Here is a 26,986-nt window from a genome sequence, read left to right as displayed (position 1 = left end):
CAAAGCTTGGTAAATACCCCCCTGATCCTTACCAGAATCCGGTATGCTCCAGCCCGATAGGGGGCAGCCTGCGGGACATCGGAGACCCGCACCACCGTCCCCACCTCCATCAGCGGACACTGATCCCGGAAGTGGTCCGGGTCTCCGCACCTCCAACAGGCCGGCCCAGGCGTTGCGGCCGCACTTGTGCTGGCGGGCGCCCCCACCTGAGGAGGAGAGCGGCTGAAAGACGGGGAATGGGAGGGTACATTCTCCCAAGGCCGGGAAGCTGGTCTCTGGAACCCTCCACGCCTGCGCGGGGCAGGAACGGGCCCTGGGGAGAGAACAGAAGGAGAGAACACAGGGGAGGGGGTGAGGGCAGGGGCAGACACAAGGGAAGGGGAGAGAGAGAGAGAGACGAAGAAGAGGGCTCGTCCGCCCTCGGGATCGCCGCCAGATGGTCCTCTGCGAGACGAGCGGCTTCCTCCAGCGACGCCGGGCGGTGGCACTGGACCCACTCCGCCGTTTTCCGGGGAAGCCGTTGACTAAATTGCTCCAGTACCACCTGATCGATAACACCCTCGACGTTGCAGTCCCCCGTGATCAGCCACCTCCGACAGGCGTCCCGGAGCCGTTGGGCAAATGCGAACGGGTGATCTGACTTTTCCAACTTCATGCCCCGGAAGAGCTGACGATTCTCTTCCGGGCTCCGACCGACCCGTTGCAAAATGGCTCTTTTTAGGTCTGTATAGGCCAGGAGGTTAGTTGCCGGCAGTTGTTGAGCCGCGAGTTGAGCTTCCCCGGACAGGAGAGGAACTAGGCGGGCTGCCCATTGTTCATGCGGCCAGCCCCAGATTTCTGCCGTTCGCTCAAACAAATCAAGAAAGGCCTCAGGATCGTCTGCTACCCCCATCTTCTGTAACGTGGGCGGGGGCAGCGTGGAGCGGGTGTCCGGGGTTGCGGCTGTGGCCGGCGCGGCCTCCTGGCTATGGAGGCTCCGGATGGCGTGCCGGTCCTCTGCCTGAGCCGCATGATCTCAAAAAACCGGCGATCCTGGTCCTGCCGGAGCTCAAGCAGGGATTTTTGGTGGCTCTGGTGTAGTGTCGCGAGGGACTGGAGGACCTCCGTCAGCTGGGAGGACTCTACGGGGCAACCCATCTCCATACTTGGATGAACAAGTCCCGGGTTTCGGCACCAGTGTAACGCTTCCCACAAGAAGGAGGACAGGGAACAGGTGTTCAGCACAAGGTAAGCTTTTAATTCTCTCTACTTTTACAATACACAATATCATGCAAGCGCACTGAGTTGGCTTGTCGTCTCTCTCTGACTGGAGGCTCGGTGTCTGCTTTTATGCCGCTCTCCTCGTGCTCACTGGAATTAGAGACAGGTGTTAGGCATAATTTAGCTCAGGTGTAAGCGCCCTTACCGCTTTCCTCTCCCGGACGGGCGCTTGACCACGCCCCCGCTGCCACAGTGTGCAACCCCCAGACAACATTGCATTTCATTCAGTGTTGAGAAAGCTAATTTGGAACATATTGGTAACTGATGTAACCTTAGTACCCAAAAAGGAGGGAACAATACATGGTGTCAGTTGCTGTGGGAGCTCTTTCGTCAATCCAATTTGATTGGCTGGTGACTGGTGACACTTGGCTCTACACCACATAGCATCACACCATCAGGATTTTATGACTGAAGGGAGAAGTGCGCAACTCTCGGTCCATTAATGGTTAGAAATAAGTAGTGCAGCACAGCTACGCAGTATCTTGTTCCCTCCTTTCAGGTAGCCATGAACCATAATGCCTTGCTACTGATAGGGTAATGCCCAATAGCAAGCAGGATATTACAACCACCCCTTCATATAAAAAAATAGGAAGGAAAGTGGAGGAACTAAAAACCATAAGGTTTGATACTAAGATAGTGACAATAGCCATACTGTCAATGTTTCAACACATTTCTCTCTTAAGGAGAAATACTTTTGTTGCCTGGACAAGGGCTTTGGTACAATGACACTATTTATTTATTTATTTATTTTGTGAAAAATTGCTCGCATGCACTCATTCACACCAGAGAAAATAGAGAGAGCACAATTTTGATTTAACACCCAAATACAATGACACAAACAAACTGGTCAGTGATCATTGGGAAGCTCACCCTCTTCTGTGAAAATCTTGGAAGATACATGCAGACTATAAAACCTGGCAAAGATTATAGGAAAAGCCCAACCTGCAGCCAGATATATGCCTTCTAGTGACACACTATATGCCCATGCCCCGGAGGAGGCCATACTCATGGCGGAATGAGATTTAATTCCCATGGTACATTGTATGCCTTGCCAATCATAAGCGAGCGCAATGGTATCCACAACCCAGTGGGACATTCTTTACTTGGAGACAGCCAAACCTTTTGCACAGCCCCCAAAGCAAACAAAAAGTTGTTCAGACACCCTGAATTGACTTGTTCGGTCAATGTATATGCGTAACGCCCTCACAGGGCAGAACATAAAAAGGGTCTTAGCTGTCTCGCAACATGCTGGAATCTCCTGACCAGAGGGTGTTATGAGAGGTAATGAGTAGTTGCTATGGAAGCGACGTAAAGCTTGAGCATGGATGGAGTCATGCATCCAAATGCTCCAGGAAGAAGGAGAGTATTGTCTTTACAGGGAACTATGTTAGGTTCCCACCTCGCAAGGAACACCAATCTGCAAAAAGTCATCTTGTTTAGGGGACCCTGGTAGTATGGTGCTATTACTGGTTGTTACAACCCTATTGTGTCAGATGAGCCCTGTATAGAGGCCAGACATCCAATCTCCACAGCTCTGACTGAGGATTCCAGATCATGCCTTGTTCTTGCAAGAGATCCATCCTCAAAGGCATTTCTCAAGGGGGGAGCATCCAACAGCTCTACCAACTCCAGGAACCAGTGTCTGCTGGGCAATTTAGGCACAACTAATGATACGGTTTCCTTGTCTTCACGTATCTTGTACAATACTTGATGAAGCAAGCGGAGAGGGGGACATATCTATTTAATTTAGCTGGATATCTGTGAGCAAAGGCATCGAAACCTAGTGGAGTTCGTTGTCATGGAGTACCAGAGGCGACATTGTGTGGTTTCTAGGGAGGCAAGCAAGTCCACCTTATCTTCCCCTAATACCTCCAAGATCTGGTAACCTGTATCACACCACCAACTCCTTCCCAGCTCACAACATCGGGGAAATTGATAGGCTGCTTTGGCGACATGGAGGTCATATAATCAATTTAATCAAATACACCTTACTAACAAAAAGTGAAGTACATTTAAAAAATAAATTATTTTTAAATATATAAAAATACAATTATTTAATTAGGCTGACATAAATGTATACTAAACATAAACTAATAAAACTAGAAAACACAATTTTATATATCAGCAATTAACAAATTATTTTGCTTCAAAAAAATAAGCCAAAGGCCCATTTAATGCTGTGCAGGGGATTATATGAACTGTTCGGACAAACCAACTCACTGAAAGGAATTGGAGTTCTCAAAGCTAAATATAAGTGAATTTACATGAACTGAAAGAATCATGTAACCTCAATAATTTGGTTTTCCCCATGCTACATAAATAGAAAGAGAGGATGGTGTAGGTGAGCGTGTTTGATGACTCCCTCAACTCAGTTGCTGCATTCTTAATACAATGCGATAAACATATTGTCTTGGGACACTACAGTGTTACTTGTTTAAAAATTTATAGAAATTCATTACTGGAAAAGCTACTCTGTTGAAAAAAATTGCTGAACTACTGTCATGTAACTGAAAAATGTAGTGAAGTTAGTGGCATCGCTAAAATTAATTATTTACTCACTAATACTAATTTCATATATTATTTTACCCAGTAGGCCCTATTTGATTTTTATGCTCATTAAAAGTACAGTGTTAGCTCAGGATTTTAGAAGCTAACATTAAACTCTATTTAAATCAATTGCGAGTCAAATCTCTAGTGCAGAGTACAATTTGAGTGGCACACAGAGTTGCTGTCAATGTAGAGCATTCCAAATCTGTCACTTATTATTTTCTATGATGTTAGCATGTTGCCTTAGAATGCAGCTGCCTATGTAGGCAGTGAGGCAGCTCGCTAGGTTTTGAAACAAAGCTAATGTGCACAATTAAAATACCTACATAGTATTGTTTAACCACCCCATATATCTGATACCAATATGGTCTAGCTCTCATGAGAAAGCAGGACAAAAGGAAAACAACTTTGCTGCAGAAAAACGGCAGTGTGTGTTTATGTGTGTGTTTATGTGTTTTATGAGCAGGAGGTAAAACTACAACCATCTGAACAAGGGTCATGTCTTTACACAAGCAACATGCGTCCAATTCTGTTGGGGTGAGAGAAAAAAAGAGTGTTTCTAATGTATCTTAAGCCCTTGAGGCATTGCTATTCATAGTCCATTCAGACAAATATCACTGATGCAGGGTTACATACAGGCCATTCGGCTACTAATGTCTCATTCCTTTGGGTTAGTTAAAGTGAAAAGAGCAGAATGGAGACTGTACGTTCATGAGAAACTTGTGTATAAGTGGTTTACAAGGTTTTAACGTAATCTAAAGAGTGCATTCCAAAACATTACCTGCCTGCCTCCAACATAATAATGGATTCCTGAAGAAAAGAATATGAGTGCTGTCAGCATCTGTATTGGGCCTGTTTTGCATGTAAAGTAAAGCCACAGGAGAGGACAGCGTCAGACATTCAAAGATAGGACAAGGTGCCTTTGACATTTCTGGATAAGGATTGTGGCTAAATCATTCTCAGTTCATCACACAGTCTACGTGGGAGTATCTTCGTAAGTAGACAAGCCTAAATGTCATGGGTCTTACATCAAAGCCTCACTCTCTGTCCAGTCTGACAAGCCCAACTTAGACCAGAATTTCATTACCATAGATGAGGGCTGGGTTTGGCAGGAGTGTTGATCATGCAGATAATTCTATGATGCTTGATTGTTCTGAATGGGCCACTTATGAATTTACATGACATCCTGCAGTATGACAGGGAGAAGAACATTATTGAATTGCTCAGAGAACAATATGTCAGTTGCTACTGGTGGGGGGGGACTTGGCAAAGGGCAGCCCAATCATATCTTAGACCTTTAGTCTGCCAGAAATAGCAACAGTAGAAAAGGGATTGAAGGAGGAAATTAATATGTCAGGTGCTAAACAAACATGTTGCAGTGGCTTCTAAATGTTGTGTTTAATATCCAGAGCTACTGAACACACAAGCCTCAACGAGCCTTGCACTATCAAACAGTATCTTTGATAAACCACACAATTACCCTTTAAAGGTCTTCATCTCACAGACGTTTCAGTTTAATTGACCTCCTCTCCCTTTATCTGCCATGTTTATCTCATTAAATGGTTTGTAGGGAGAGGATCCTCCAGTGTGGTCACTGTAGAGGGAGTGGGATATTACAAACTTTTTGTGCTTAGAAAACAAACATCAGTGTCCAATGGTGTAGCAACCATTTCAACTAGGGTGGAACCTTTCCCCTTCACTTCTAGAAATTTCTAAGCTCCTCCCCCCCATTTTGGGGGACATTAAACATTATATTTTAAGAGTTTTGGCCACTGTCCAAAGAAATTGTGCTGAAAAATGACTGTCAAAAAATTACATCTGGTGTGATATTTCTAAATAATGACCACACATCTGGGAATAAAGTGACATTTCACCGGTCACCCGGGAAGTGTGACTCATCTTTCATTCTTCTCGGACCACTCTGCGACCTCTAATAAGCTAATAACATTATTTAAACTTAAATCAATATTTCATGTCTATTTATTTATTTAGCAATTATTGTTGTATTAAGTTGGACAATAAGCAGTCAAACTGCCATTTTTGCCAAAAAACAACAAAAACAAAACACCAATAGAACTCTGATGCAAACCAGAAATGAAATTCAACAATCTCTTTTGTCTCACATAATAAAATAATGGCAATGCAAATTGATATTTCACATCCATTTAATTATTTATCTGGCAAGTAGTTTTGTGGGATAATGCGCAGACAGATGGTCATTTTCGCAAAATAAATATCAACAGGAGTATCAGGTGGATTTGTACTGGGAGAGAATAGGTGGCGTGGTTCCTTAATTTGCATTGGCTACATGTTGGGTGTTAGGAAGAGTTCACCACATTAATCATTTTTCCGGCACAGGCTCATGTACATCTTTGTCAGCAGTATAGCAAAGGCAATTAGCAGGGTAGTTAAATTATTTGCGGAGATAACTGAGAATGTAATTACCAGACATTCACAGCATAGTCGTCGAGAAAAAGCTAGATGAAGAGCTTTTGATAAAATGTCATATTTTTTGTCAATTAAAACATCCACAGTAACTGAAATGAATATTGTTTGAACACAATTGTTCATTTACAGGCACTCTAAATGTTGTTCCTCTTTATTTGACTTTGTTTGCAGACATTAAATTGCCACTACATTTTGTGGGCTGTATTATGTTAAATGGTAATAGGCAGCATGTAATGAGTATTACGAAAGAAGTGCAGAACTTACAAAATCACGAAGAAAATAAAAACAATTTGAGAAGCTATGGGTACTGATAGAAAAAAAAACATCAAGTTGAAGTTGGCACATTAAAGTGAACATTAATACTACTACTCTGTCAAAAAGTCTGTTTGAATTGGATCTAAACCTTATTTGATTAAACTTAATTTAATCAGGATAACTGCATAATTTCTTAAAGTAATTGATCCCACATAATTCCTCTGCGTTCTCACTGCTTTTCTCCAGCATCCACACTGAAATGCTTCCACATCAACTTCAAATTCTCTTCATGAACATACAACTGAACATAATGTAAAACAGTGCTACAACAGGAAAATCTAATTTGCTGATTTTTCCTGAGGGCCTTTCTGTCCTGTGGTCTTATGTATTCTCTGCCGCCATCTATAGCTTCAGTAGACCCATTTACAGTACCATAAACCTCATTTAAAAACCTAAATTAGAAATTCAATGCACTGCTAACATCCCCATTTGACCCATAGACAGTATAAAGAGGACCAAAAAAATATGGGAAAAAGGGGGGCAGGATTGGTAAATGTCACTAGATGTATTCAAACTTCACTCACATAAGCTGTATCACTCGAAGTGTTAGAGTACATTCTGTAACCACCATGCCCAACACGGCACAAACAATTTTGTTAGTATATTTAGTTTTATTCAATCAATTGTTTGATAGCATTAGTTCTTCAATACTGTACAGCTAAGAATCTGAGTCCTACCCTGTACTAAAATGCCATTTTGACGACTCATTATGTATGCAAGAGTTAATGGCTCAGATCTGGCGTCGACAGGAAGCAAACAAGTGAATGCATAGCGTAATGATCTTCCAGTTAAGCCAGGCCTACTGTATGCAACCCCTCTTTAAGAGTCCTGCTATTTATTTGTTACAAACCCAACTATTTGTATGTACATCTAGCTGAACCTTGAATCACACGGAGGCTTTCCACATTACACCTGCTATTGGAGAAACCCGGTGTTTTTTCTGTAATTTCAAGCTAATGGCATATGTCAGAAGAGATAAGGAAGGCTGAGCCAAGATCTAAGAGATAGCTATTGGGATGAAAGTACTCAACTCAAAGTTTGCCTGCCTGCAGACATCACAAGGGAATATGATTATGCTACTGTATTGACAGACTCGGACATGGTGAATAGTGACAATGTGTTGTCATGTTCTTCACTTAATGCATAATGAGCTCTTTGTAGCTTATTCCATTTGTAATTTTTTTTTTTACTTTTACTCAGTAAACTTATTCACTATCTCACAGTGCCTCGTGTCACTCTCTCACAAGTAATGTCATGAATGCGTAATGTACATTGAGATTTTTACAGAAAATCGACTTTTGTTTTTTGGGTTGGATTTTAGGTTGTTTCTCACCATCGTATGCTTTCAGAAGGTTTGGAATGTGCCGCTATAGTAACATAAACTTATTTTATGATACTTTTTTAAAGATTTGTAGTAAAACACTATCAACTTTCATTGTATTAAATAGATGGACTAGACTATACATAAATTTTTTCCTTTTGTGCTCTGCATTAGAAAAACAGTCATACAGGTTTGGAACTACACTAGGTTGAGAGAGAATTATGACAGAATTTTCATTTTTGAGAGATTTAGATTTGCACAAGAACAATTGAGAATTCAATATTTCATAATTTTTTTTAATTGGATTAGGGTCAAGCTGTGATGAAAATAATGTAATTATCCTTCATTTTGTAATTAACGTTCTTGCTTTTTCCACACAACATGATTTACACAACATGATTTATTTGCTTTTAAATTTGCATTCGAGAAGATGTTTTCACCCAACTCACTGATAAGTTGATTAAAAACCATACTGTTCTCTGTTGTTTGCCCCATAAAAAACATTTATATCCCTTCTCCTTGTAAAACCAGATCAGAAAACCGTCACAGCTCCCCACCATGCCGGGAGCCAGTCAGATACGGTATGAGCAGCTTTCACAGAATTCAGTTTGGGCATTAAAACAAATGAGTGAACATCGCTTTGCTTTGCTCTGCTCTCTACCTTTTAGTTCAGGAGACTCTAGGCTGTCATTAAAGGGTTAAACTTTCGATGCACCAAGTTTTATGACAAAACAACATGGAACCGATCTCAGAGTTTGTCTTTGGGAGTAACGGCAACAAGTAAAGTCAAGCCATTTTTATTTTATTTGTATAGCACTTTTCACAACACACATCATTTCAAAGCAGTTTTACAGTAAATCATGCATTAACAGAAAATGAAACTGTAATATCTAAATAGTCTTAGAGTCATCAATGTGTAGTTTGATTACTTATGATTGTAAATTATGTATAAAAATAAATAATTAAATAATACTTGTATAGTGAGCAAGCCGAAGGTGACTGTGGCAAGGAACACAAAACTTTGGTTAATGGAGAAAAATAACCTTGGGAGAAACCAGGCTCACTGTGGGGGCCAGTTCCCTTCTGGCTAAACAGCATTAATATAATGCCAATATTAGTTATTTATGTGCAGTGCAAGTCATGGTTTAAAATGAGTAAACTAATAAGTGTTAAGGGCACTGTTTTAACAAAGATTTTGTAGGAATTGTAAGATTAACTCTTTCCCCGCCAAACACGGAATTTTCCGGGTTTTATGAAAAAACGCTTCCCGCCAAACACGGAATTTTCCGGGTATCCGTGTTTTAGGTGGTATCACGGTAAGGAAGACCAGCATGCATGTTTTTGAAAGAGTACGTAACTCTTTGATCAAAGAAACAGACTGCGATCGTCTCAAACGTGAAGTGGAACACCATACTAATACTAAAGCACTTGTTTGATAAAAATGCCTTTTTCTCAGCTTTTTGTCCGAAATGTTGTTTTTGACAAAACCTACCTCTGTTCAAGTGGCAATAAAAAAAGAACAAATGAAGATAAAAAAAAATCGTTTTTTTTGCCTAAAAGCAGAGGCTTTATTCATGGAAGAAAATATTCTGCGGGCCATTAAAATTTATCGAAAATCGTCAAAAACCCTGGCGGTGGCTGGCAACTTTTTTTAAATACGCTGGCGGGGAAAGAGTTAATGACTAATATGGAGGACAAAACCTAAAAAAATAATAAATAAATACATAAATAAATAAATGTAATAATAAAAAAATAAAGAAAGGAATAAACGTCTTGGTAAAACAAATTACAATTAGTTTTTAATTAAAGTTATTCCTGAATTTATTTTTGTAGACTTTTTTCCTTTATTTATTATTTTCTCTTTTATTTTTATTCTTTAAAACTTTTTTATTCCTTCATTTGTTTTTGTTTTTTATTATTATTTATTTATGCATTCATTTATTTTTATATTTATTTATTCCAACCTGTATTTATTTCCATATTTTAAATATTCCCACATGTATGTATTGTTATATTTATGCTTGCATTTCTGTCTCTTGTATGATAATTATGTGGGCGGGTCCTGCTTACCATTGGTTTATCATAGATTGAAGCATGTGCTCGATTACTCTTGACTTGTATTGATGTGACGTTAGGTCATAGCCATATCATGTAAACTAAAACTATTTGTGGGGCTAAAAACATAAGAGCTTAAGTCAATCCAAGATTTATTGGTTATACTACAATCACAAAATAAAAGGGGAGCTTTTTCTTCAACAAAACCACAAAATGAGCAAGTTTCATAAATGATATGATTTAACCTTATGCTTTTCTTTTTTTTTTCTGTGTATATAACTTCATATTTTGATGTCTGCACACTTAATTAAAACATTTAATTAAAAACTAATTATATTTGTTTTATCAAGACATTTATTCCTTTATTTATTTTTTTATTATTACATTTATTTATTTATTATTTTTGCAGGTTTGGGCCTCCATAGACTAATGTCAAGTTCATCCTGGATTAACTGCAGAATTTCACACAAATGAATTGTCCTTTGTTAGTTGGCTAATGAAGGCTTTTGTTGCTGGAGTCTCTATTTCCACATTCCTTTCAATAGAATCTCCTATAACAAGGAGATTCTATAGGAGATATATTTCAACATGATTCTCAGTGGGTGCATCACTGAGTGAGGAGAATCGATTGGAAACCCTAACAGGAATGGGAGAGTGGTGTCGCTTTGCTTAGCGAGTATGATGCTGAGGCATCACTCATACACCCTGCTGCAGGGGCTCTAAAGTGTGTGTGTTGCTCGCTGTTCTGCCCGCATCTGAAATAGTATCTACTGGCTTCTCTTTCTCACTGATCTCCACTGCATTTGGATGCATGTCTCTAACTCATTAACCTTCTCCTTCAGCCTGACTAATTCCTTACATTTATCACATGTAAATACCTCACTGCTGATGGAAGGAGCTATAGTAAACATACCGTAGTTGATGGAAGGAGCTATAGTAAACATACAGTAGTTGATGGAAGGAGCTATAGTAAACATACGGTAGTTGATATATCGCAATGACCATGTATGTGGACTATAGGCTAATTTCCTTAAAATATCCTATATTTACTGTGTATTGTAAACATACTGTGCTTTGCTTTGCTCTGCTCTCTGCCTTTTCATAAAATACTGATCTAAACTCATTCACTCATGCTATTTATAGGGATGAGAACAGATTCCTGAGACCCAGCGTCCACATAAGTAGACATATAATTTTGGTTTCGCTATAAGCTATGCATAACTCATTTAATTTAAACTGACTGATCTCAGTTCAGAAAACATATTAGGTGTCATTAAAGGGTTAAACTTTCAACCCACCGAGTCATGTGACAAAACAACATGGAACTGATCTCAAATGAGTTTGTCATTGGGAGAATTGGCAACAAAAAAAAGAAACCTCATTAAGTTTTTACATGAAAACCTGTTTGAGTCAAAAGAGTAGAGTCTCTAGTTTCATCCATTATGCCATATTAAAAAGTTCACAGATTTATTGCGAAACTGCACACTGTTAAACACAATGACCACGTACCTGGACTATAGGCTCATTTTCCTTTAAATATCCTATATTTACTGTGCATTATCACATTGAGAACAATGGATGCATCCAAAAGCTGGAAAATGTTGCTTTTAGAGGCAGTTTATGGAGTTAGGATGAAAATAAAGTGAATTTGTGAGACCAGTGCAGACAGAGACCACAATGGAGGTTAAGTAATTCATTAAATAGGGATCAAGGGAGTATTCTGTAGCTTGTCTATGCAGCTAGAAGTGCATTCACACCTAACATCTGGTCAAAAGTTTAGTTTCTGGCTGCAGATGATGTTTGGACAACTCAACATTTTTGGCAGACATGGTACAATTTTAATAAATACATTGATAAATAATTTTTCATGCAAAATTCTTTTTTGAAATGGTTGCAATGATTGGACAATGTATATTGTACTACAGATGGTATCAAGTGAATCCTTCAATGATGATTGCAAGTCCATTTTCCTGCATATCTGCATGCAGTACAGAGCCAAAACTCTTATTTCTCAGATCATTTTATGCTGTTTTCACATTGTTTATTAAGATGTACTGGCTTCCCCAGCACATTTATACAGCATTTCCGTATGAATTGCAAAGCTGCAACTCTCTTTTCACAGATCATTATGCTTCTGGTCAATTTATTCTAAATGTTACTAATATATATTTTCTCTTCTCTCTTTCTATCTAGAAAAAAAATTTTTCCCTCTACTGGCGCACTCTCCAGTGGCCATGGAGCTAACTTTTCACAGATTACTTCTTATTTCACAGGGTTGTGAAATGTTTTCCTAGTATAAGTTTCACCTAAATATGACTATTTTGTCTTTTCTACAGCAACACCTGAAATTGTGCATTCCGCAGGGATTCACCAATATTACCTCCAGCAGGTCTGTCATCTGTCAATGACAATTCCTGTCATTGGATTGTATGCATGTTTACCTCTTGTTTTCTCAATCTAGGTGTCTTTCTAAGAATTCACCATTACCTACCGAGGAGCCAAAATGGCAAACATTTTAGTTCTTAAGAAAGCACAACTGCGGAGCTCCTGCCTTTTGGCTCAAAACATCCTTAAGCGGCACAAATGTGCTGTCCATGTGCCACAACTGCAGCGTCTTTCGGACCATGTGACCAACTCCCAACACACCGCAAAGCATCGCAAATGAGTTGTCCAGGTGACACAACTGTGGAACCTTTCATGCCATGCCACTAAATCACCCACACCACTGCAACCATGTTTCCAGTTTCCTCTTATGTTTCTGTGTGGTAAGGAGGAGGGCAAGTGATGACGCACACCTGTCCCCTAATCAGGCTAATCAAGCCCACAAGAGTGATAAAGGTGGCCGGTGGTGGCCGTTTGAGAGAGAGAGAGAGAGATACAGGCAGCTGTCCTTTATGTGTGTGTGTGTGTGTGTGTGTTTTACTTTAAGTTAATAATTAAATTATTATTTATATTGTCAAGCCAGTTCTTGCCTCCACCTTTCCATTTTACCCCATTACAGTTTCCTTTATTAAAATAAACTTATTTTATGATACTTTTTAAAGATTTGTAGTAAAACACTATCAACTTTCATTGTATTAAATAGATGGACTAGACTATACATACATTTTTTAATTTTGTGCTCTGCATTAGAAAAACAGTCATACAGGTTTGGAACTACACTAGGTTGAGAGAGAATTATGACAGAATTTTCATTTTTGAGTGAACTTTTCCTTAAAAAAATACAAGAGATTTAATTTGCACAAGAACAATTGAGAATTCAATATTTCATAATTTTTTTTAATTGGATTAGGGTCAAGCTGTGATGAAAATCATGTAATTATCCTTCATTTTGTAATTAACGTTCTTGCTTTTTCCACACAACATGATTTACACAACATGATTTATTTGCTTTTAAATTTGCATTCGAGAAGATGTTTTCACCCAACTCACTGATAAGTTGATTAAAAACCATACTGTTCTCTGTTGTTTGCCCCATAAAAAACATTTATATCCCTTCTCCTTGTAAAACCAGATCAGAAAACCGTCACAGCTCCCCACCATGCCGGGAGCCAGTCAGATACGGTATGAGCAGCTTTCACAGAATGCAGTTTGGGCATTAAAACAAATGAGTGAACATCGCTTTGCTTTGCTCTGCTCTCTACCTTTTAGTTCAGGAGACTCTAGGCTGTCATTAAAGGGTTAAACTTTTGATGCACCAAGTTTTATGACAAAACAACATGGAACCGATCTCAGAGTTTGTCTTTGGGAGTAACGGCAACAAGTAAAGTCAAGCCATTTTTATTTTATTTGTATAGTACTTTTCACAACACACATCATTTCAAAGCAGTTTTACAGTAAATCATGCATTAACAGAAAATGAAACTGTAATATCTAAATAGTCTTAGAGTCATCAATGTGTAGTTTGATTACTTATGATTGTAAATTATGTATAAAAATAAATAATTAAATAATACTTGTATAGTGAGCAAGCCGAAGGTGACTGTGGCAAGGAACACAAAACTTTGGTTAATGGAGAAAAATAACCTTGGGAGAAACCAGGCTCACTGTGGGGGCCAGTTCCCTTCTGGCTAAACAGCATGAATATAATGCCAATATTAGTTATTTATGTGCAGTGCAAGTCATGGTTTAAAATGAGTAAACTAATAAGTGTTAAGGGCACTGTTTTAACAAAGATTTTGTAGGAATTGTAAGATTAACTCTTTCCCCGCCAAACACGGAATTTTCCGGGTTTTATGAAAAAACGCTTCCCCGCCAAACACAGAATTTTCCGGGTATCCGTGTTTTAGGTGGTATACGGTAAGGAAGACCCGCATGCATGTTTTGAAAGAGTACGCAACTCTTTGATCAAAGAAACAGACTGCGATCGTCTCAAACGTGAAGTGGAACACCATACTAATACTAAAGCACTTGTTTGATAAAAATGCCTTTTTCTCAGCTTTTTGTCCGAAATGTTGTTTTTGATAAAACCTACCTCTGTTCAAGTGGCAATAAAAAAAGAACAAATGAAGATAAAATAAAATAGTTTTTTTTGCCTAAAAGCAGAGGCTCAGATCTTTATTTTGATATATAGCATCTTCATATATTCATGGAAGAAAATATTCTGCGGGCCATTAAAATTTAGCGAAAATCGTCAAAAACCCTGGTGGTGGCTGGCAACTTTTTTTAAAAACACTGGCGGGGAAAGAGTTAATGACTAATATGGAGGACAAAACCTGCAAAAATAATAAATAAATACATAAATAAATAAATGTAATAATAAAAAAATAAAGAAAGGAATAAACGTCTTGATAAAACAAATTACAATTAGTTTTTAATTAAAGTTATTCCTGAATTTATTTTTGTAGACTTTTTTCCTTTATTTATTATTTTCTCTTTTATTTTTATTCTTTAAAACTTTTTTATTCCTTCATTTGTTTTTGTTTTTTATTATTATTTATTTATGCATTCATTTATTTTTATATTTATTTATTCCAACCTGTATTTATTTCCATATTTAAATATTCCCACATGTATGTATTGTTATATTTATGCTTGCATTTCTGTCTCTTGTATGATAATTATGTGGGCGGGTCCTGCTTACCATTGGTTTATCATAGATTGAAGCATGTGCTCGATTACTCTTGACTTGTATTGATGTGACGTTAGGTCATAGCCATATCATGTAAACTAAAACTATTTGTGGGGCTAAAAACATAAGAGCTTAAGTCAGTCCAAGATTTATTGGTTATACTACAATCACAAAATAAATGGGGAGCTTTTTCTTCAACAAAACCACAAAATGAGCAAGTTTCATAAATGATATGATTTAACCTTATGCTTTTCTTTTTTTTTCTGTGTATATAACTTCATATTTTGATGTCTGCACACTTAATTAAAACATTTAATTAAAAACTAATTATATTTGTTTTATCAAGACATTTATTCCTTTATTTATTTTTTTATTATTACATTTATTTATTTATTATTTTTGCAGGTTTGGGCCTCCATAGACTAATGTCAAGTTCATCCTGGATTAACTGCAGAATTTCACACAAATGAATTGTCCTTTGTTAGTTGGCTAATGAAGGCTTTTGTTGCTGGAGTCTCTATTTCCACATTCCTTTCAATAGAATCTCCTATAACAAGGAGATTCTATAGGAGATATATTTCAACATGATTCTCAGTGGGTGCATCACTGAGTGAGGAGAATCGATTGGAAACCCTAACAGGAATGGGAGAGTGGTGTCGCTTTGCTTAGCGAGTATGATGCTGAGGCATCACTCATACACCCTGCTGCAGGGGCTCTAAAGTGTGTGTGTTGCTCGCTGTTCTGCCCGCATCTGAAATAGTATCTACTGGCTTCTCTTTCTCACTGATCTCCACTGCATTTGGATGCATGTCTCTAACTCATTAACCTTCTCCTTCAGCCTGACTAATTCCTTACATTTATCACATGTAAATACCTCACTGCTGATGGAAGGAGCTATAGTAAACATACCGTAGTTGATGGAAGGAGCTATAGTAAACATACAGTAGTTGATGGAAGGAGCTGTAGTAAACATACAGTAGTTGATGGAAGGAGCTATAGTAAACATACGGTAGTTGATATATCGCAATGACCATGTATGTGGACTATAGGCTAATTTCCTTAAAATATCCTATATTTACTGTGTATTGTAAACATACTGTGCTTTGCTTTGCTCTGCTCTCTGCCTTTTCATAAAATACTGATCTGAACTCATTCACTCATGCTATTTATAGGGATGAGAACAGATTCCTGAGACCCAGCGTCCACATAAGTAGACATATAATTTTGGTTTCGCTATAGGCTATGCATAACTCATTTAATTTAAACTGACTGATCTCAGTTCAGAAAACATTAAGGTGTCATTAAAGGGTTAAACTTTCAACCCACCGAGTCATGTGACAAAACAACATGGAACTGATCTCAAATGAGTTTGTCATTGGGAGAAATGGCAACAAAAAAAAGAAACCTCATTAAGTTTTTACATGAAAACTTGTTTGAGTCAAAAGAGTAGAGTCTCTAGTTTCATCCATTATGCCATTTTAAAAAGTTCACAGATTTATTGCGAAACTGCACACTGTTAAACACAATGACCACGTACCTGGACTATAGGCTCATTTTCCTTTAAATATCCTATATTTACTGTGCATTATCACATTGAGAACAATGGATGCATCCAAAAGCTGGACAATGTTGCTTTTAGAGGCAGTATATGGAGTTAGGATGAAAATAAAGTGAATTTGTGAGACCAGTGCAGACAGAGACTCAGTAATTCATTAAACAGGGATCAAGGGAGTATTCTGTAGCTTGTCTATGCAGCTAGAAGTGCATTCACACCTAACATCTGGTCAAAAGTTTAGTTTCTGGCTGCAGATGATGTTTGGACAACTCAACATTTTTGGCAGACATGGTACAATTTTAATAAATACATTGATAAATAATTTTTCATGCAAAATTCTTTTTTGACATGGTTGCAATGATTGGACAATGTATATTGTACTACAGATGGTATCAAGTGAATCCTTCAATGATGATTGCAAGTCCATTTTCCTGCATATCTGCATGCAGTACAGAGCCAAAACTCTTATTTCTCAGATCATTTTATGCTGTTTTCACATTGTTTATTAAGATGTACTGGCTTCCCCAGCACATTTATACAGCATTTCCGTATGAATTGCAAAGCTGCAACTCTCTTTTCACAGATCATTATGCTTCTGGTCAATTTATTCTAAATGTTACTAATATATATTTTCTCTTCTCTCTTTCTATCTAGAAAAATAAATTTTCCCTCTACTGGCGCACTCTCCAGTGGCCATGGAGCTAACTTTTCACAGATTACTTCTTATTTCACAGGGTTGTGAAATGTTTTCCTAGTATAAGTTTCACCTAAATATGACTATTTTGTCTTTTCTACAGCAACACCTGAAATTGTGCATTCCGCAGGGATTCACCAATATTACCTCCAGCAGGTCTGTCATCTGTCAATGACAATTCCTGTCATTGGATTGTATGCATGTTTACCTCTTGTTTTCTCAATCTAGGTGTCTTTCTAAGAATTCACCATTACCTACCGAGGAGCCAAAATGGCAAACATTTTAGTTGTTAAGAAAGCACAACTGCGGAGCTCCTGCCTTTTGGCTCAAAACATCCCTAAGCAGCACAAATGTGCTGTCCATGTGCCACAACTGCAGCGTCTTTCGGACCATGTGACCAACTCCCAACACACCGCAAAGCAGCGCAAATGAGTTGTCCAGGTGACGCAACTGCGGAACCTTTCATGCCATGCCACTAAATCACCCACACCACTGCAACCATGTTTCCAGTTTCCTCTTATGTTTCTGTGTGGTAAGGAGGAGGGCAAGTGATGACGCACACCTGTCCCCTAATCAGGCTAATCAAGCCCACAAGAGTGATAAAGGTGGCCGGTGGTGGCCGTTTGAGAGAGAGAGAGAGATACAGGCAGCTGTCCTTTATGTGTGTGTGTGTGTGTGTGTGTGTTTTACTTTAAGTTAATAATTAAATTATTATTTATATTGTCAAGCCAGTTCTTGCCTCCACCTTTCCATTTTACCCCATTACAGTTTCCTTTATTAAAAGTCTAGGGGCATAGCTCATTAATATGGATATCGATGGAGTGGCAGTGGTGTAGTGGGCTAAAACACTAAACTGTTAAGCAGAAGGTTGCCGGTTCGATCCCCACAGCCACCACCATTGTGGCCTTGAGCAAGGCACTTAACTCCAGGTTGCTCCAGGGGGATTGTCCCTGTAATAAGGGCTCTGTAAGTCGCTTTGGATAAAAGCGTCTGCCAAATGCATAAATGTAAATGTAAATATACACATCACCAGCTGCAATTTGAATGCAGTGTGGGCTCTCGTGTTTGGATGCAGAGTGAGCCTATGCAATTTGGCTATGTGTTCTCCTGTTTGAATTGAAGTGTGGGCCCTCCCGTTCAAATGCTATGCAGGCTTTCCGTCGAATTGCAGTGTGGGCTCTCCGTTCAAATTCAGTGTGAGCCTCAGCACGTCGGTCACAGGCTCTCCAGTTCGAATCGCAGTGTGGGCCCTCCTGTTCGATCGCAATGCAGGCTCTCCCATTCAAGTCACAGGGTGGGCTCTCCCATTTGTGTGTAATGTGAAATTTGATTTCATTCACTCTGTGGGCTCTCCCATCCGAAACGCAGTATGAGCTCTCCTGTTCGAGTGCAGTCGTGGTGCAGTAATCTTAAGAGCCTTTAGCATTTCCTGTTAGCCTTTGCATTGGCATTTATTTTGCTCATGGTTGCTCATGAGCCCAACACATAATAAATAGAGCCTGATATAACCTCGAAAATAACCTTGTGCTTTCCTTATAGGCATCTGTAAACATAATAAAGCCATGTGTGCCCACTTGATTCTGTCACAGCAGCGCCCCACTTGATATTGTCCTGCAGCACCCGACCACACTCAATACCACCGCAGCAGCTCCCGCATATGCTTGATACCACCACAGCAGTACCCCTTTAGATTTTGATACTGCCACAGTACTGTAGTGCCATGACATGACAAACATAATAAAGTTACGTTTTCATAACTAACCTTTTTCTTCCCCTTCTAGTGTGTAAAGTTATGTATTCCTAACTAACCATTTGCTTCCCCTACAGGTGGTACAAATGTAATTGTCAAGTTTTTTCCTAACTAACCTTTTGGTTCCCTTGCAGGTGTGTATAAATGTAATGGTTATATTTTTTTAACTATAAATTTGCTTCCCTTACAGGTGCGTACACTGTGTTATTTTTATTTTCTCCACAGGTGCTTTAAATGTCTAAGTTCCACACTTTTATAGAAATGCATCTACAGTAATGGAAACACAGCAGTGCTCCCACAAGAACTCCTTCACTATGCCCCCAATTACTCAATCCACTGCCACAGCAATAGTTTAAACTCTGCTCCCACAGGAGCACCCCCCCCCCTCTCTTTTTACTATTCCATCTCCTCTACTCCCCTGCCACAGCACTGCCGTAACTCTGCTCCCACAGTTGGCCCAATTTACTCTAATGCCGCTGCAGTGTTTTACCATGCTTCCACTAAAGTCAATTTTCTTCGTTTCACAGCAGCTGTAACAGGCATTACAGCTGCAGTCACCATCTCCTCCTGTTAATTTCAAGTACAATATTTATCTGTCTCTGGGTAGACCATTGAATGAGGCTACTGCCGCAAGCGAGTTGATCTGACAGTATACCTTAGGGAACAACTCCCTATCATCATACACAGGCTCTTTAATCTAAACCTTCCACTTGGATACGTGAGGCTGCCTCTGTAAGCTGGCTGATTGGATGCAATATATCAATGGTACAGCCCCATATAGCTGCAAAATGTAATTCGTCTAAACCTTCCTTTTCCCATTTGAATCACAGTGTGAGCCCTCCCTTTCGAATGCAGCACGATCAACACTCGTTCTCACTTCAAATGTCGTGAGCTCTCTCTCTCTATAGAGCAGTCTCCCATTCTAATCGCAGTGAGAGCCCTCCCTTTTGAATGCAGCATGATCCAACTCTCCTTCTCACCTTCAATGTTTAAATGCATGCTGGGCTTGCATTTCCTGTTCGAATTGCAGTGTGAGCACTCTCATTCTCAACTTCCCCGTTCACATGCCGTAAGCCCATCCACGTCTATGACGAGTGGTGGTCTCTCGCTCAGATCGCGGTATAGCCCTCTTGACCAGCCATTGTACAAGAATGCACCTTCAAACACACACATAAAGCGCTCCCTCTATAAAGATTTTGGGGGAAGAACAATTTAGAAGTATCTGCCAAGCCAATTTACCAAAATGGAATTGTTGCTGGCTCACTGTCCTGAATACTTCCTGCCAAAGTCATGGTACCACCATTTCATCTTAATGCCTTTTTGGGGGGTAATCAGGACTCATATATATGTCCAGTATATGGACCGCAAGCAAAATACGTTTACTGCTTCAACACAAGATTACATTGTAAGGGGATTAAGGGAAAGGAGAAGGCGAGAACCGGCTTAATAATATAAATCATATTTAATTAAATAAAAGACACACAAAAAAACATACAGGGAACATGCCCGTAATTCTCTCTCTCTCTATCTGTCGTCACCGGCCGCCTTTATCCCACACGTGTCCCTTCAGGTTGACTGGGGACTGGGTGTGCCTCATTCCAGCCTGGCCCCGCCCCCCTCCGCTCTATATACATTAACATACAAACTACTGAAATAGGTATTTGATAACAAAATTTGTCATTTACCAGCCACTGTGGATGATAAAATTAATTCCAAACTCTGATTGTACCATATTGTAGTACTGTCTCCATTTCTCACAATGAATGTCTACTGGTTTGAAAATCGCAAACCATTGGCCTGCGATGTCACTACAGATTTGAATCGGATGTTGATTGCTTTCATTGCACTGAGCATTACATTTATTTTGTCTATGACTTTTATTGCTGGGATGAACTTGACATTGTCAGTATGCTTAATCTCTAGTGTATGGCTAATCTGAGGGTGCTGTCTATCAGTAAGCACTGATTTGCAAAACCCCTTCTCTGTCAGCAGCACCATCAGGGCCAGTTAGTATCTTGGCTCCCCCTGGGGGTTCCCTGCCCCTTGCTGTCCCTGTCAATCACAGCCTACTCAAGTTGGACTAATGGCTGTCCTTGTAAAGGAGGAAGCGGAAGAGGAGAATGGGTGTACCAGCACACTTTTCAGAATCTTAAATGACTTCTCCCAGTGACAGGCTACACTCCACCCTGCTAACTATAAGCACATCTCTTCAATCCCATTGTGTTTCAGGGACTAGACTGGAGGATCCCTTGAGACTTGAATGCTAGTTGTTGTGTGTTACAAGCGTGAGAATGAAACAAGGAGAAAGAGAGAGACAAAGAGATAGAAATAGTTTCCTGCAAGTATTAGCTGCCCCTATAGAACTTTTTCACAACCCCAAGTTGCATATGTAGGTTACAATTAATGCCTGATTTTTCCACTCATGTGAATTTATTATTTTCATATCTAGTTTGCAATTTTTTATTTCAAAAGGAAGCTTATACTAATACCAATATTTTCCATATGTGGGTTAAAATTGATTAACCCTAATTGGTTAAAAACACAAAAGTCCCAGAAAAGAAGGCTGTCAGATTTAGCTTAATTTTGGGGACAATTTGGTCATAAAAACAAAGATACATACAATCAAATCAAATCAAATCAAATCAAATCAAATCAAATCACTTTATTGTCACACTACCATGTACACAAGTGCAACAGTAGGTGAAATTCTTGTGTGCAGTTCCGAGCAACATAGCAGTCATGACAGTGACGAGACATATACCAATTACAATAAACAACATACTTACACAAAACAATTTACATATCAAATGTACACATACTTACACAAAACAATTTACAAATCAGATGTACACATACTTACACAACACAATAATTATATACAATGCAGAATATAGAACAGAATATACAATACAATACAATAAGTGGGAGTATATGAAATATATATGTGTATATATATATATATAGCAGTTGTATTGAGGAGAATATGTTGACAGTCCAGTGTGAGATTATAGATTAATAAAGTGCAGTGCTAATTATTGATCCTGATAGATCAAGAGTTCAACAGTCTGATTGCTTGGGGAAAAAGCTATCATGTAGTCGGCTGGTGCGGGTCCTGATGCTGCGATACGCCTGCCTGATGGTAGCAGTGAGAACAGCCCATGACTTGGGTGACTGGAGTCTCTGATGATCCTCCGAGCTTTTTCACACACCGCCTGGTGTATATGTCCTGGAGGGAGGAAGCTCACCTCCGATGATGTTCCTGGCAGTTCAGCACCACCCTTTGCAGGGCTTTGCAGTTGTCTGCGGTGCTATTGCCGTACCAGGCGGTGATGCAGCCAGTCAGGATGCTCTCTACAGTGCTGGTGTAGAACCGTGTGAGGATGTGGTGGTTCATTCCAAACTTCCTCAGCCGTCTCAGGAAGAAGAGAGCTGGTGAGCCTTCTTCTAGCTGGCCTCAGTGTGGGCCGGACCATGTGAGTTCCTCAGTAATGTGGACACCGAGGAACTTGAAGCTGCTGACTCTCTCCACGGTGCTCCATTGATGGTGATGGGGCTGTGTTCTCCGTCTTTCTTCCTGAAGTCCACAACAAGCTCCTTGGTTTTACTGGCGTTGAGGGAGAGGTTGTGCTCCTGACACCAGCGTGTCAGAGTGTGCACCTCCTCTCTGTAGGCTCTTTCATCATTGTCAGTGATCAGACCTACCACCGTCGTATCGTCAGCAAACTTAATGATGGCATTGGAGCTATGTGTTGCCACACAGTCATGTGTGTACAGGGAATACAGGAGTGGGCTGAGAACACAGCCCTGCGGGGCTCCAGTGTTGAGGGTCAGTGATGAGGAGGTGTTGCTGCCCATTCTAACCACCTGACGTCTGCCTGACAGGAAATCCAGGATCCAGCTGCACAGCGAGCTGTTTAAGCCCAGAGCCCGGAGTTTCTCATCAAGCTTGGAGGGCACTATGGTGTTGAATGCTGAGCTGTAGTCTACAAACAGCATTCTCACATATGTGTTCCTTTTTCCAGGTGGGAGAGAGCAGTGTGTATTGTAGATGCAATGGCATCATCAGTGGAGCGGTTGTTGCGGTAGGCAAACTGCAATGGGTCCAAAGAGGGGGCAGAACAGAGCAGATGTGATCTCTGATTAACCTCTCGAAGCATTTGCTGATGATGGGGGTCAGAGCAACAGGACGCCAGTCATTTAAGCATGTGATTATAGCTTGCTTCGGTACAGGCACAATGGTTGATGTTTTGAAGCATGTGGGGACTACAGACAGGGAGAGGGACAGATTGAAAATGTCCGTAAAAACACCAGCCAGTTGATTCGCGACACTCTGATGGCGCGGCCCGGAATGCCGTCTGGACCCGCGGCTTACGGATGTTCACCCGTCGGAATGATCGGGTTACATCCACAACAGAGACGGAGAGTGAATCAACCTCTGTAGCGTCAGCAGCGAGTGCTCTCTCCGCGAGGGCGGTGTTACTGTCCTCAAAGCGAGCATAAAATGTATTAAGTTCGTCCGGGAGAGATGCAGCGGTGTTCATGGCGGAGACTTTATTCCGCTTGTAGTCCGTGATTGTGTTAATTCCTGCCACATACTTCTAGAGTCAGTGGTGTTGAACTGGCCTTCAAGCTTGTGCCTGTACTGGCGTTTAGCTGCACTGATAGTGTTACGGAGGGCATAACTGGCTTGTTTACGCTCCTCCGTGTTAGGAGAATTAAAGCGGAGGTCCGCGCAGTGAGTGCCGCGCGAACATCGCCGTTAACCCATGGTTTCTGGTTGGGGTATATCCGTATAGTTTTGGTCGAACAACGTCCTCTACGCACTTCCTGATGAAACACGTTACGCTGTCAGCGTAAACCTCGATGTCGTCATCAGAGGCGGACGGAACATCTCCCAGTCCGCGTGATCAAAACAGTCTTGTAGCGCAGAGTCTGATTGGTCCGACCAGCACTGGATCGTTCTGAGGGTGGGTGCTTCCTGTTTCAGTTTCTGCCTGTAAGCGGGCAGAAGCAGAACGGAAGAATGGTCCGATTTGCCAAATGGGGGCGGGGAGGGATTTGTAGCCTTCCGGAAGGAGAGTAACAATGATCCAAAACCCGGTCCCCTCGTGTGTTGAACTTTATGTGTTGGTGGTATTTTGGGGCGATTGCTTTGAAGTTGGCTTTGTTAAAGTCCCGGCAACAATGAGCGCAGCCTCAGGGTGCTTGCGGTTTCCTGCTCACTTATACACCCATACAGTTCCCTGAGTGCCCGGTCTGTGTCGGACTGCGGGGGATGTACACAGCTGTGATGATAACCGCTGTGAATTCCCTCGGCAGCCAGAATGGTCGACACAGAAGCATGAGATATTCCAGATCAGGAGAGCAAAAGACTTGATGAAATGTACGTTCCTCTGATCACACCATGATTTGTTGATCATAAAACATACACCACCACCTCTGCTTTTACCAGAGAGTCTTTACGCTCTGTCCGCTCGGTGCACGGAAAAGCCCGTGATTTCGATGGCGAGTCTGGAATCTCCGTGAGACAGCCAGGTTTCTGTAAGGCACATAGCGCAGCAGTCCCTCGTCTCTCGTTGGAAAGAGATCCGCGCTCTCAGCTCGCAGAGTTTGTTGTCCAGAGACTGAACATTTGCCAGTAGTATACTGGGTAGCGGGGTCGATTTGCACGACGTCTTACTCTGATGAGAACGCCGGCTCGTTTTCCTCTTTTCCTTCTGCGTTTCAGCGGCCGAGCAGCACAGACAAAGGGCTCGCCCGGCGTGTTTGTAAACAGCGGGTCGGCATTAAGGAATTTGAAGTCCGGTTTTCGATGTGTGATTGTAGAACTAATGTCCAAAAGCGTTTGTCTGTCGTAAACAATAAGGCAGACAACATCCAAGACAAAAAAACAAAGAACTGTAAACAAAACAAACAATAAACCGCAGTGTTGTAACGGAGCTCGCAACGCAGCAGCCATACTCGGCGCCATCTTGAGTCCACACACACTCAAAATCGAAATTGTAATACATTTATTTTTATTTACCAAACATGTAAGCTTTTAAAGAATTTGTTTTTAATTCCTACATAATTGTATTGAATTCTAGGGGGTTAAAATTAAGCCATGCAACTGGCTAACTTAAACTTCTAACCATGAATCTTCAAACATGTTAAAGGAATATTCCGGGTTCAGTACAAGTTAAGGTTAATCGACAGCATTTCTTAATTAACACAAACATTTTTACTAGCCCCACCTTTTCTTTAAAAAAAGCAAAAATCTGGGTTTCAGTGAGGCACCTACAATGGAAGTGAAAGGGCCAATCCATAAACGTTACAATACTCACTGTTTCAAAAGTATTGCCAAAAGACGTAAATAATAAGTTTGTTAACATGATTTTAAATGTGATAAAATCGCTCACTAACCTTTTCTGTGTAAAGTTTTAACCAATTATACAACTAAACTCAAATAAACCTAGAGATCTTAGACTTTAATGAGTGAATACTCATCAGCAAACATTTCATGAGAGGACAATGCCTTTTAGCAGTTCATAATCACTCGAAATTTTAACAACACAATAATGGTAATTTGGAGATATATGAGACTAAGTCTTGCACATTAGCAGGAAATGTGTTGTACTCTAATGGACAGACTTTAATAATTCAGTTTCACTTCATAAAATAGCATAAAGTTTATCCTTTGGTGACCTTGCACAAGAGGTGTATAGGAGCCTTTAAAAGTTATTTAAGGTACATTTTTATTCCACTAGCAGCTGATGTCCTCCAAATCTTTCCAGCACCTGAATATCCAATCTGATTATTAACTATGTGAAATGAGGTCTGAACTTACAGATCTGATGAATGAAGATGTGAGTTTCTCTAAAAGTCTTGATTAGGACACAGTTCTGTAGGTATCTATTCTGAAAGCAGCACCCCATCTGTCTCACAGTAGGTGTTGATTTGATTGCCACAGCTGCGCAATATTGAATGCCTTTCATTTCTTTTATTCCCATTTTACACACTAATCTTCATGCAAAGAAATAAAAATAACATTGGTTTCTATAAATTATTCAGAAATAATTATGTGAGTTAAAATTAAGATGTGAATCTTAAGTGATTTCTGAAGTGATCTTAATTCTGAGATATTGATTTGCTACAGTGGTTATGTTTAGAATCTGAATTGGCCACTTTGGGGAACTGGTCTAAAATGTAAATCGCTCTGGGAATATGACATTGTTCGGGTAATGGTGGCAAAGAGCAGGCAAAAAAGAAAGATGCTTGAATTGAAAGCAAGAAGGAAAGCAAAATACTCTGTGCTGCTGTGAGGCCCAGAGGTGGTATTGGCTGTGACAGCGGAAAGTATCCTTAAAAGGTATAGGTTTTCCACAGGCTAAAGGAAAGGTCATGATCTCTAGCCTTATGATAGACTGGTTGCACTTGAACTTACTCCATCACTGCACAGAGACTTTGTCCACTGCCCTCAAAAAAATATCATCTTACACAACCATGAATTTCAATGCTGGTCTAAGCTGGTTAGTGCTTTTTTGGTGCTGTTGTAGCTGATGGACTTTTCAATAGGTTAAACCAGCAGGTAAAGCCTAGACATGGTCTGCTGAATCACAAAGCCAAATACCACCTAGTCCTGCATGAAATAGTCTCTACTAGGGATGAGAATTATAAGGAATTTAAAGGATTATTTCACCAAAAAAATGAACATTAATTCATTGTTTAATCATTGTGTTGTTATTACCCTATATGAATGGAGAAATTGTGAAAAAAGAATTTGCTGAGTGATGTCATACAATGGAAGTTTATGGTTACTACCTTTTTTAACCTTCAAAAGAATACAAAATATAATAAAATATTTGAATAAATTATTTAATGAGACTCATTGAAAGCATACAATAAGGTTTGGTGAGGAACAAACCGAAATCTAAGGAAAGCCTACATTTTAATAAGTGATTGTTTAGATACTGCTTGTTTTAATCTTTTTA

The sequence above is a fragment of the Xyrauchen texanus genome, chromosome 19 (assembly GCF_025860055.1).
Source record: "Xyrauchen texanus isolate HMW12.3.18 chromosome 19, RBS_HiC_50CHRs, whole genome shotgun sequence".
Taxonomy (NCBI): domain Eukaryota; kingdom Metazoa; phylum Chordata; class Actinopteri; order Cypriniformes; family Catostomidae; genus Xyrauchen; species Xyrauchen texanus.
The sequence above is the reverse complement of the archived record's forward strand: the minus strand, read 5'-3'. Positions refer to the sequence as shown.